General features: G+C 43.2%; 1 long non-coding RNA gene across 3 annotated transcripts in view; it reads left to right on the top strand.

Moving 5' to 3' along the window:
- LOC140692959 (uncharacterized) overlaps positions 1–12,127 on the top strand; it is a 47,879-nt gene extending 35,752 nt beyond the window's left edge. For all 3 annotated transcript variants that reach the window (XR_012068599.1, XR_012068598.1, XR_012068600.1), the window contains one exon: positions 11,852–12,127. This is a non-coding gene — a long non-coding RNA (uncharacterized lncRNA). The remainder of the gene's footprint in view (positions 1–11,851) is intronic.
- Positions 12,128–13,375: the final 1,248 nt, after the last annotated feature.

Here is a 13,375-nt window from a genome sequence, read left to right as displayed (position 1 = left end):
CGCAGAAGCCTGCTGAAGTCAAAGTGTTGGCACGGCTGTTTCTGAAGGTCTCAGGGGAACCTGTATCTTTGACTTTTCTGGCTTCCAGAGGCCACCTCCATCTCTTGGCCAGTGACCTCTTTTCTCAATCTCAAGGTCAGCATGTTTGTGTGCCTCTGACTCTGATCCTGTGGTCAGATCTCCTCTCCTCTCTCCCCTCTTTTGCCTCCTTCTTCCTCCTTTAACGACTCTGGTGATTACACTGGGCCCACATCTATAATCCAGCTGGTCTCTCTTAGGGTCGACTGGTTAGCAACCTTAACCACATCTGCAACCATAGGTACCCTTTGCCAGGGAATCTGACCTCTTCCTATGTTCTGGGGATAAGGACATAGACATATTGGGGGGTGACATTTTTCTGCCTACCACACTAACCTTTTTAAGATAATTTCTGGCTTTGAGTTTCTGTTTTCATGAAACTGTTGAACTCTCTTCTGTCTTGCCTTCCACACCAGCATTCTGCTCCTGGCCAACCTAACTGCTGAGCTCGCCCCTCTCTGTGGTGTCCCCCAAAACCACTTACACAAGCAGGTCTTACTGTTGTTTGGAGAATGGGGGAGAAACTCAAACAACTTGAATTTTGAAATAAAAAACCTCCATGATTTTAAAATCTTCCATGCCACTATAAAAAAATTTATTTTTTAACTTCGTTTTTTAATTTTTAAACTATTTTAAACTTTGTAACTTTTTTAAACTTTACTTTTTTTCTTATCATCCTTCATTGTAGGCTCCAGAAACCTGCTATTCTGCCCACCGCATCCAAGTTCCCTTTCATTGTTTCTCCTCCCTTCCCTAACCTTCCTTCTCTCTCCCTTATTACCAAGTTTCTGTCCATTCTCTTTATAGGGCAGTTAAATTATTTTTTCTTTCTTTCTTTGTGTTTTTACAGAGTGAACACCTTTGGGTGTCAGTGTGTCCTTCCACATTTCTTCACAAGGGCTTCATCTTTCAGCTTCAGTATGGATTCCTGGGGTCTGTCTCGAAACCAAAGGCATTTCCCTTGTCCCCCAGCTCACTACGCCCCTCAAAAAAAGATTCTGATCTTCGCTGTGAAATGAATCTTTTTTTTTCCCTACTGTGCAGTAGACAACACTTACCCTGAGCTCACAGTCAGATATTTCCAGAGGAGTAAAAGTAGGTCATGTGCAAATAGTACTACTTTTCTCTGTGAAAAGAAATAGATCAGATAGAGGAAATACTTAACTCAGATTACTCAAAAGCATTTCCTGAAGGAAATAAGTAAATTATTGAACACTAAATTTTGTTGAATCTGGTTATCCGTGAGCTATTTTTACCAATCAAGAAGGATATATTTCCTAAACTGGTACTGAGCAATTCATGTGAAATGAAACTTGCTCACATGAACTAGTTTAAATTAAAGGATGCATTATAGTATCTGTGGTCTGTTTATACCTTCGCTTAAGTAAGCACATTTTTCTAGGTTCCAGTGAGCTGAACTTTGCCTCCATGTATTTCTAATATGGGCTAAAATATTTAGGGAATTTATTTTGAATTATGATTTCCTTTTTTGAAAACCAGGAATTCTGAATTGTAGCCAAGTTCGAGGGTGGCTTGTGTTTTCCTCACTGCCTCTTCTCTTTGTTTAAGTGCAGTTTCATTCTTAATTTTTCATATAAAATCCTAACATACCAAAGATCTATCAATTACTCTTGCTGCACCAAAGCTATACCCATCCTCAAAAATACATAGGAAGGGAAAAGAAAACTTATCAAAATTAGCGACTATTTTCATGCTATTCAAATATGTCTAAAGGAACATAATGAAATGAATTTCACTATATCTCACCTGCCTCCACCCCCCCAATCCCATGTGGGTTTCTTGAGTAGGAATCTGGGAGTAAATGAAGAAGGAGAGTGATGCCGTGATCCAGGCTCCCTCTGGGGTCTCCCCAGCACTTGGATTGGCACCTGGTATAACGTAGGTCTCAGTCCAAGCCAGCTGAGTGAGTGAGTGACTCACAGGCATCGAATGCGTAACATCAGTGAATTAACAGCATTCTTTGTAGGACTCAGAGAATAAGCTGAGTGCCCTGTGGCCTTCCCAGCCTCACATACTATTTTGATGTTGGGGTCATTTCTGGGAATGTTATTCTGTACTGGACAAAAGGCTAGTACAATTCCAGGGTTAAGCAACTTTCCTAGGGAAATTTTATGATAAAATATTAAGAAAAATAATTAAATGCCCAAAATGACATAGCATTGTCCTTTGGTGTTTAGATAATGTATGGCTGTAATTTTCTTACTTTATATGTTTTCTACATTTTCCACTGTGTGTATGCACTACTATATAATAAGAAAAAGCAAATGTTTAAAAGAGAAAATCTCTCTTCTCCAGATATGATTTGGTTAGAGGATGAGTCAGATACATATAATAAGAGAATCTTAAATACATGTGTCCATAATTCACTCTTTAAATTCAGGAAAAGGAAACTCAGGAATGAAATAGATTAAGAGAATCAAAGATACTTGTATTCAAGATTAGCAAGTAGGAGTGTCCTCAACAGAAATGGTGATAATCTATAATTCAGGGATTAAATGTGATAATGAAGGTAAAAAGACAACATGAAGTAGAAAATGCCACGTGGCAAGCACAGTGTAAAGGGCAATTTTCTATGATTATGCCAATATGTGTGGTCAATTCCCAAGGAAATGATTGTGTAACCCCTGCTAGAGGAAGAAAGCTTCCAGCCTTGGCTGGAGAGGGGGGAGGATCCAGTGTCTGTATTTTTTTAAATGTCTACAGGTGCTTCTCATGTGCAAATTGATATCCCTGCACGAGAACCTTAAACCAACAGAAAACCCAAAAGACCGTGGACAATGATAGGTAGACGAGAGCCCAAGCTTTTCTGCCACAGATGAGTGGTTCCACTCAGGAAGACTGAGCAAGAAGCTCAGAGTCTTAGCTAAGGACAAGCAAGTCGGGACTTCTAATACGACCTAATGCCATCGACAGGGGAGGGCATTTCAGCACAAGAAGGGAGCGCCAGGTGATTTAACATGGAAGTTTCACCCTGGATCCATACCGTGATTGATTTAGGTCCCGGAGGGTTAAAGCCCTGCTTCCCTGTGGCATGGACCGGATTCCACAAGAGGCTGAGACAGGAAGTATGAGGCAGAGAAAAATTCCCCCAGGAGAATCCCGAGTCTGGGTGATAGGGAGGGTGATGGACGAGCATGGTCCCAGCACCACCCCCACCGCAGGGCTCCGAGTGGCTGTGGAGCTGCGCGCCCCCGGCCGGACCTCAGACCTGCCTGCAGTGCTCTGGGCTGTGGCCTGGGGAGCGGCTTCAGCAGCAGGCTGGCCCCATCATTCTCGTAGGTGCTGCAGTGACCCCCAACCCTGTGGCCACGGTGATCCCAAGCCAAGGGTCTAAGTGACTTTAACCCTATTTACAGGTGACCACAGCCGGTTAGCCAGTGCTGCTCAAAAGGAAGATCCCCCATGGGGTTTTGATGTGTCAGGGGGGTTGCTAATACCTGGCCTGCTTTGAATCATTTCATCCTGACAGCAGCCTGGGCAGTTGAAGTTTCATCTCTCAATTTTATTTCAACTTTTTTTGTTGAAAGTATAGTTGGTTTACAATATTGTGTTAATTCTTGCTGTACAGCATAGTGATTCATATATATATATATATATATATTCCTTGTCATATACTTTTCCACTATAGGCTATTAAAAGTTATTGAGTGTAGTTCCCTGTGCTATACAGAAGGATCTTGTTGTTTGAAACAAAAATTACTAAACAAAGTAACAAAGTAAGCAGACTAAACCTAGACATGTATATGACACAGTTGAGTTTATCTCAGGATTTAAATGTGGTTTTGATCTCCAGGATCTCTTTATCAAATTACCATATGCAAAGTGCCTGTGGAACACTTCTCAGAAATATGTTTTAAAATCATAAGATTTAGAGAATAAAGAAGGAAGATAATTATACTGGAAAGCAGATATCAAAATATAGAAATGGGCATTTGTGATACAGTAATATCTGAATTATTGGAAGAATGTGTTGAATAAGAGGATCCAGTGGTGGGTCTACTAACCGCAACATTCTGCCATAGCAGTGAGTGTAAATCATCTTCTGAGATCTGCAACAGTTGCATTTTGAATGTAAATAAAGTTAAATAAAAAATAAGCCATGAAGTGTGGATTCAGATTCAGGAGTATCTCGAGTCCATATCCCCAGCACTTCCCAGTGCTCCCTGCTCTTCCCCTAATGTCATTGAAAGAAGTGGGGAAAGTTTGTGAAGCGAAGGGCATGTTCCATTGCAAAGAAATCTCGTAGCAAACCTGGGAGCATGGCCAGTGAAAGCTTAATGCTGAGATTAGAGGCCGTGGGAAACCAAGCAGAGGCAGCTCTTTACAAGTCACATCATATGCTCTGTGTGTGTCTACGTGTGTATGCATACAGACGTGTGGGCATGTATGATGTATACACCTGCCTTTCATGTGAAGCCGCCTCACTGTCCAAATTTGAAATCCATCCAAACGTGCAGTGCAGTCAGTCGAAGCTCAGCCAGACGCTAAGTTGTCTGTTGTTGCTCTGTCTCTTCTGCTGAACTCCACGAGTAAACCACGCGCCAGCTGTTGCTTTCAGGGACAACAGCTCTGTAGGCTACAGGTCCATGCCTTGTTTCACTGCCAACTCTGATTTCCTTTCAGGAAAAATTGCCATTTGAAAAAGGGGAAAGCATTCAGTTGGCCCACAAGCCTCTGAGTGAGGAAAAAACATAACGTTAGAGTCAGCTCTGTGGGACAGCATCCAGAAGGGGGCAGAGCACTGGGCTGCGAGTCGAGGCTGTGTTTCTTTCAAGCTCTGCACTGAATTTGAGGTGGCATGCCACTTCTCTGGCCTTTGATTTGTTCAGCTTAAATTAGGGTCTTGGACCTGTTCTATCGAACGTTAGAGTATCACTTTTTTGCTCGGTGACCCTCCATGGCTCCGCAATTCCTTCAGAGGGAAAAATGCCCACATCCTCATGGCAGCCTCTAAGGCTCCACCCCCAAAACCACCACTTATTTCCTATTCACTGTGGCCCACACCAGTCTCCATGCTGTCTTTCCAGCGTGAGAGACCTCCAGGCCTGTAATCACTTTTCCCTCTGCCCCTCCTCTGCCCACCCCTTTGTTTCCTTCTTTGCCTTATTCAAAGGTCACTGCCCCATCCCCACTCCTCCCTAGCACACATTCCTCACCCTCCTTTATTTTCCTCCACAGCACTTATCACCGGCTCACAGACCCTGTATTTCTGTCTTTTACTTATTTTCTGTGAGATTTTCAGACTGGAAAGGCCATGGTGGATAATAGCAGAGAAATGGGGGTAAAAAAGACAAATGAGGGAAGGCATCTTCTAAAACCTAAAATGCCCACCTGAAAAGGAGGTAGGAGATAAAGTAGCAGTAGTCTTAACAATTTTGGTAAACCCAAGGTACGTGGTCAGGACTAGTTTTCACAATTTTTGAGGGTAGGGAGGCAGCAATAAAAAGAAATTTATCCTGAAAACAAGAAATTAAATTCTTGGGAAGATGATATGTTCAGCTTGAAATGTCAGTAATACTTTTATGACCTTGGTCTGATAATATCCTGCCTTATAATTTGATCTGTTTGACAGCTGGGTCATTAATCTAATGGTGCCACAGTTCCAGAAGCAGAACAGACCACCCCACGATGGGAATGGGACAACCGTCTGTATCCCATGGGCAAACTGGGGTTATTTTATGAATACCCTGAAATGAGTAAGTCATCAGTGGAGATTTCTGTGCTGTCGGTTATACTAGAATATGCTTTGGGTCTCAGAAGCATCGGTTACCGAGCCAAACAATGACCTAGCATACCGACACGGAGCCCGCTTTTCTCCATTAGATGCAATTATGCAGTCAGGCTTTCAAATAGGGTGCCTGTGTGTATCTTTGTCAATATTTATGTTGTACAAAGCTGAATGTTTACTGCCAAGGAATGAAATGGAATACTCATTCAGATACGTCTCCACCATTGATTCTCAGATCCTTCTGGTCATGTCGTTTGAAGATGAACTCAGAACCGTTACTAGATGTGACTCAGCTCGGGCTGTAGCCCGTGTGGCACAGCTGCTGGCTGATATCCTTCTAAACAGAGTCATGTGAGCCAGCCGGCCTGTGCAGAAAGCCCGCAAGGGCATCCTGCCTCATTGCAGCAAGGTTCACAGGGTCACCCCTTCCACATCTCACACCTGCCTTTGATATGGTTTCTGCCTGATTCCTTGAGTGACCTCATGGCACATCACTGGCTTGAATTCAAGATGAATTTGTTGATCTGGAGTTTCGGTAGAGCACACATCCCCTCCTTCTCCAATGTCTTTGTCCATTTCTGTACATTTGTTTGGGCTTGGTTTCTCTTTGGTTGAACTTGGTTTTGAGCTCTCATTTGCCTTTAAATTGTTGCATCTCAAAATAGATTTCCATAGGAAACGTTATCTTTTCTATTATGCATGGCGCACTTTTATCTACTAGAAGGCTGATGAAGTGCACGTTTTGTATCTGAGCCCTTTCAGCTCACCACTGCCTTGAAGTAGTTTTTTTTTTTTTTAAGCTTAGGAGACAAGAAAGGATTTGGGTCAATAGGCTTTGCATTTATGCATGCGGGTTCATGTCTGCAAAGGCACCCCTTTGTGCTTCCTGTTTATAAGTCTACAGATAGAGGGAGTTTACTTTTTCCTAAATTACATTCTCCCTACATAACAGGATGGAGTAACAGCTATTCTAGAGAGATTGTTCAGATTTATTTGTTTTCCTATTATCTAAATAATCCCTGATGAATTAGAAAATTGAATCCATTTCTGAGAGTAGGCAGTCTGTTTTTCTGTATTCAACGCTGGAGTGAAACTTATATTGTGTTCTTTTCATTCATGGGAGGTAGAATTTCCAAGTGCTTTTTGAATTATTTTTGTTCCTCTAAAATAAATTGCCTTTGGTGGTGATCTCCTGACCTCAGTTTCCTCCTCCCAGTTTTTCCCATGATCATTAATGTCACCCCACCTGCCTTTTTAGTTATGCCTCTTAGCTGCTGAAGGGGAACAGCTACTGACAGATGACCCTGGAGTCCTCCACCTGTGCTTCGTTAGGCCTCGCACCCAGCCACCAACCCTAGTCTCCTTCGCCTGAAGTATCTTTCTCTGCTTTTCTGCCTGGAAGGACTCTTGCCAAGCCTTGGCAGGGACCCCTCCACTTTTTAGAGATTATCTGCTCTCCTGTCTAGGCATGAATTGCACTTGATTCTTGTCTTGATGGTGCATGATCGTGTCCGTGTCCATTGTGCTTCGTGGCTGGACTGATCCTGTTGGAGGCTGTAGTCAGGCTTTTCATCCTCCCGTCATTGTCTGGAGCACCACAGCCTGGACCCTGGGCCTCATATGTGTTTAAGTGACTTGAGCTTGGAGTTTCAGCACACTCACATAAAACTGTTAGATGAGTTGGCGGTAATATTGCCCCCAAGGCCCCCACAAGGTTCTATATGGCATATGGCTTTTTCTGAGTGAAATTTCTCTTTTATTTGTTTTAGTGAATTCCCCACTGTCCTTTGAGATTATTAGAGTAACCCTGAGTTGTTAACCACAATAGCTCTCCCCACACCAGCGAAAGATCCTGCTGTCTGAGAACTCAGACATGGGACATAAGAGAAATAATCTATCAGTCTTAAAATCTGGAAGCCATAAGATACCGTTTTGTACTTAGAGCACCCACAGCACAAACACCAGTCTCTCAAAAATTTGACGCTGCCTTCCCAGAGGGCGGGCGCCATAAGTGAAATGCTGTGAGGGATGAAGTGAGAGCTCTTTGTCTCTGGTACTGCCTTTTCCACCCTTGCTGTGTTAACTTGATCTTCCCTTCATATATTATGTTCTCCATTTAATTTATTGCAGTTAATATCAGTTGTTCTTCAACATCTCCTTGCACCCGAACCGTCCATTCCCTCTCTCTCCAGTGCTATCCCACCCACGCCTCTCCTGCGCTCTCCAGGACCAGGCCTGTCTCCCCCACGCCCTCACCTCTGTTCTGTCTGCCCACCACCTGCACTGACATTTCCTTAACTCTGCAGAATGAACTTCCCAAAATGGCAGCTGAGTAACTGGGGGGGATTGTAGACCTCTCATCTCTTTACCGATTCATTCGTTTATCTATCCAAAAAACACTGAGCACCTGCTATGCCAAACACTGTATCAGCTGCTGGGGAGACCAAGACAGATAAGACTTGGTGTCTGCACTCCCCAGGCCAGGCGAGACTTGGCGAGTAGTTGATGGATTGCTAACCAGGTGAACACAAATTGGACTTCCTAGAGCTAGAAATATTTGAACTGAATTTTGAAAGGTGAAAGGAAGTTAGCTCTCTAATGTGTGGTAGAGGGAGTGGACACTTCATGCAGAGAGGTAGAGACATAAGTGTACACGGCATGAACTGGCTCGGCTAGACTGAAGAACAACAAGTAGGGCTAGAGCAAAGGATCCATAGGTGGGAATATCAGGTGCACATGGCCTCTGTCACGATGGGCCTTGTGTGCTTAGACTTGAATGTATCCTTAATGAAACAGGTATATATTGGAATATTTGTAAGTAAGAGAATTGCATAATATTTATGTTGAAGAATATCTGGTTATTCTAGCAGCAGAATGGAAGATACTATTTTTGGGAGAGGCCCATACTTTGGGGGGAAATGATGTTTTGGGAACAACCCAGGTAACCCAGACAACAAGTGTCACACCCCTGCAGAGAGGCCCTGGGCAGAGGGAGAGGGACATGGGAGGCAGAAGTGATGACTGCTGCAGTAGGGACTGCAGGGCTGGGGCGGCGGGCCGCAGAGCTGCTGAGGTGACTTTCCAGTGACCCATCTTGAAAGAGGATCTGCAGGGGCAGTGTAAGGGGAAGAGCTGATTTCAAGATGGTTCTGTGTGTGGCAGTTTGAGTGCAAAGTGTCTATGGGACATCTGAGGGGTGATGTCTGTTGTTAAGCTGGATTCACCAGTCAGGAGCTCAGAGGAGCTGTGGGTGAGGCCGTGGGGGCGATTCAGTCCTGCCAGGCGGAGGACTGAAGACGAGGCCCTGGGGAAAAGGGCCATGAACATGGCAAATGGGAGACGAGAAATCCACCAAGAGAGAGAAGAATAGCAGAGCAGTTGGGAGAAAGCTAGTTGAGGCAACACAGAGAAGGCTGTAACCTGGCTTAAGAGGGATTTGAACACTGACTAAAGGGAGCATAGTGAGAAACGGGGGGTTTGTGGGGCAAAAAAGCAAGGGCTAATTCCCACCTTTAATTGCCGAGACTGGGGAAAGGGAGGAGGAGGACTAAGGTAGCCTTTAAAAAACAGATCTGTGTGTATCTGTGTGTGTGCATATGTGCACACACACTTTTCTGCCTGGGCTTTTTAAATTTATTTAAGTAAAACAAAAATTAAGGGGGGAAAACACTCCACTGAGAGGAAAATATTTGTCCATGGCAAAAGCTACCTGGTAATCAAATAAACAGGAGCTGAGAATGCCCACTGGTTTGAAACATGCAGCCACCGGCAGTGCAACTCCTGTCTCAGTGCCGCGGTGAGGGCCGTGGGGGATGCAGGGCTCCGAGCCCTGGAGGAGTCATCAGCGCAGGCACTTCTCCAAGAGACTGGACTTTAAAGGGAAGAAGAAAGAGTAGAAAGTATCAGAGAGCAACACAGGGCCGTGAGAGAGGGTTGGGCGAGGGTTAGTTTTGTTTTACAGTGGGCGTTTCTGGCCTTGATGAGTTCCTAGGCCTTTGCTGTTATTGGTCTTTGTTCCAAAAGCTTTTTAGAAAGTTCTTCTCGTTTGAATATCTGAACAGATTAAATCATGTTGGGTTATTTCTGGTATTTTATTTTTTAATTAATAAATTATCTGGAATTTATTTTAATAACAAAAGTGAGGACACTGTGCCAGGTCTTCCAATGATTTAGCTAATTACTCCAGTACTTGAATCCACTGATTTGAAGTGTCAGTTTTATAATATTACTAAAATCTCAAATATATCCACGTCTATTCTTGAAATGCATTGTATTACATTCATACTCTCAGTGCACTATTTCTATACTTTTTCCACGACCATAGATTAATGCCTCCTAGAGTTGGTCCTATTTAATCTTTTTCCAGAATATCCCTAACACTGCAAGTTCAAACTTCCCTCCTCATTATTTTATTTGTATATTTGTGTATATTTCTGGAAGAACAATACGATCACCCTTCAGATATTTTTCTTAAATCCATTTTGGATTATTAACTAAATTTGCATTCAGATTCTAAATTTACTTTGGAGAAATAATGTTCTATGTCCCCCAAGCTTGAGTCTGCCCAATGAAGAGTATGGTGCATTCTACTGCTCATTCAATCATCATATTTTTTTCTTTTTTTTAAGTCATTTATCAGAATCATCTTAACATTTTTAATTAATTTATTTCTGAATAGTCTGTGCCTTTGTTGTCATTATAATGATATCTTTTCTGGGTTTTTAACTGGGTTGATTGCTAATAAACTCCTAATTTCTGGCAATGAGAAGGAGATCTGACAGTGTGGGGCACTCTTTCCAATATGGTGACTGTGAGCAGTGTGTTACCTTAGGATGTCCACTTGCCAATTTGCCAGTGGCTGCACCCACTCCACACATTTCTGCTACTTACCTGCCCCCTGTAGGCAGATGAGTTCATGTAGGGTTAGGTGGGTTATGGACACAGATACTGATATCACTGCTGCCACACTGCTGACTCTGTGGCATCACTAACTCTGGTTCTTGCTCTCTGACCTCCCTGAATATGACAGCTCCTTTTGGGCTGTGGACCTACTGCATCTTTCCAGCACTGTCGGCTTTTATGCAACACACCCCTGCCTCTCAGGTCACAAGCAAATGTCAGCTCCTCCTACACATCCACCCCATCCACGGTCTTGCCGTTCCTGGCCAGAGTGGTCCCTACCCCTTGACTGATCAGTAACAGTAAATGGACTTTAAATTTGCCTCTCATCTTCTGGCTTAGTTACATACCTGTGCTAGTTTACTTTAAAGGTCTGCCAGTTAGGAGGGGAGGGTCTAAAAGTCTTTTAGATTTCTGGCCTTATCATTTCTAACTGCTCCCCCACCCCATGGAATAGCTTACCACAGATCTCTGCTGCCCCATCTGTAGCAATGCCCTGTAAATTACAGACAGAGAGAAAAGAACTTCTAAGCCACCACCACAACTTTGACTTCCTGTGACCACACAGACCATAGAAATATCAAGATAAAAATTCCTGAATAAGAATATTTTTCTTAGGAAGACACTTTAATTGCATACCTTTCTGTGACTTGTAATAACTTCATAGACTCTCTGAATGTGCTGTACTCACCTTCCCAGACTCAAGGGAGCTTGCTCACTTGCCTATTTTCAGTGCATTTCCTCCAGCATTCTCTATGCAGAGCTTTCCCAAAGGTACATTTCTTATTTCTATTTAAATTGTTAGATAAATCCACAATATTCTTTTTTTAATCCTCAATTACAAATCATCTTCCAAGATTGCATTATTTCAACACTGAGAGTGAATAATATGCTTCAAGATTCCCAAGTTTATTATGAGCAAATAACTATGGTTGGTTGAAGATTTTTAAGTATGTTATTCCTACTAAGGGTATATACGTGAAAGAAACAGTTTGAAATAAGTCTTCTTCCCAGAGATATTATATTTGCCTTTTGTTTGGATTCTTTCACTGTTAAACATTATTATTACCGTGAATATGTTTTCTCTTTGGGATTTAGTTCACCATTTGCCCCTCTCTCTTTACAGGAGTAAAGGAATTGATGTTGTCCTTCCATCCGTCTACCACTCCATGTTATGTGTCCATTCCTTAAACAGGTATTCAGTTTGGGTTCACCAGATTATTTGTGGCCTCTTTCCAGTGGCCCCTCTGTTGGCTCTGGAGAACAATATATTGGAAATCAGACTCGGTACGTGGAAACTTGACTACAAATTATAGATGCATGGTGCCAGAAAAAGCCCAGAACATCACAGCGTGGCAGTCAACCATGAAAGTAACAGCAATTCTGGCTGTGGTGGACCAGCGTGAGTAAAAAGGCTTCATTGGGTGAAGACTTAGAAGAGTCCAAAAATGCATTGGCGTTGCTTCCTAAGGAATCCAGTGATGGGTATTGTTTAATATGAGAGGGAGATGCTAACACTATCATCGTTATAAACAACATAGTTGTTGTAATTGTTATTATTTTTTATATAATTTCTTTATAATAAATATTTGTGACTTACAAGACCCTTACAGAGGCAGTTGTTAAGAAGTGTGGCCATTATACTGTTACAGAAGAGTTAATTCAGTAGAAGTATGGTAATAGTATTAATGAGTACTCTTTTGATCCTCACATGAATATAAAGGTTACCCAGGAGTGCTTGTATAATGGAGATAGAAATCAATCCATTTAAGAGTTTGTAGAACCTAAAATAACAGCAGTCATTCCACCGTATTTGACTTCGTGTGTGTGCTGGAGGTGGGGAAACAGATTCCACACATTTTCTGGGGGCACATGTGTTCCCAGGCTGGGGGATATTGGCTAAAAACCTCCACTGCCCATAGAGAGGCACACGCCAATACTTGGCTTAGAGCCCAACCCCCACATTCCCTGTAAGACCGGCCTAGGAAAACACTCAGGGAAGACAAGCTAAGGGATTCTATTAGAAGCCAGGCGCTGCTATCAGTTGGAGGAATATCCTCAAATCCAGGATTCTGGAACCAAGCCTTGTGTTGGGGGGAGTTATGGAGCTCCATTCCACGCAGATGAATGGGGACACAGTTGTTCCCCGTTAGGGAGAACTCCTCTAAGTACTTCCTCAGTCCATCAGGGGGCATTCGATGTTTCTTGGACTCCAAGACCAAAACCCATATTCCCTCGCAGCCCGGCTTAGGGAAACACTCAGTGAATACAAGCTAAGGGATTCTATTCGAACCCAGGCGCTGCTGTCATTTGCAGGAGCCTCCCCACACTCAGGATACCAGAACAAGTCTTCGTGTGTGTGCTGGAGATGGGGAAACATAGTCCACGCATCTTTCTGTTGGCACAGATGTACCCAGGTTGGGGATGTTTTTTAAACACCTCCACTGCCCATAGAGAGGCACTCGCTAGTACTTGGTTTAGAGCACAACCTCCACCGTTGCTAACAGCCCAGCCTAGGGAAACACTCAGGGAAGTCAAGTTAAGGGATACTATTAGATCCCAGTTGCTGCTGTCAGTTGGAGGAGCCTCTCCACAGTCAGGATACCAGAACAAGACTTCATGTGTGTGCTATATGTGGGGAAACAGAGCC

The sequence above is a fragment of the Vicugna pacos genome, unplaced genomic scaffold (assembly GCF_048564905.1).
Source record: "Vicugna pacos unplaced genomic scaffold, VicPac4 scaffold_19, whole genome shotgun sequence".
In the NCBI taxonomy this organism is placed as follows: domain Eukaryota; kingdom Metazoa; phylum Chordata; class Mammalia; order Artiodactyla; family Camelidae; genus Vicugna; species Vicugna pacos.
The sequence above is the reverse complement of the archived record's forward strand: the minus strand, read 5'-3'. Positions and strand labels throughout refer to the sequence as shown.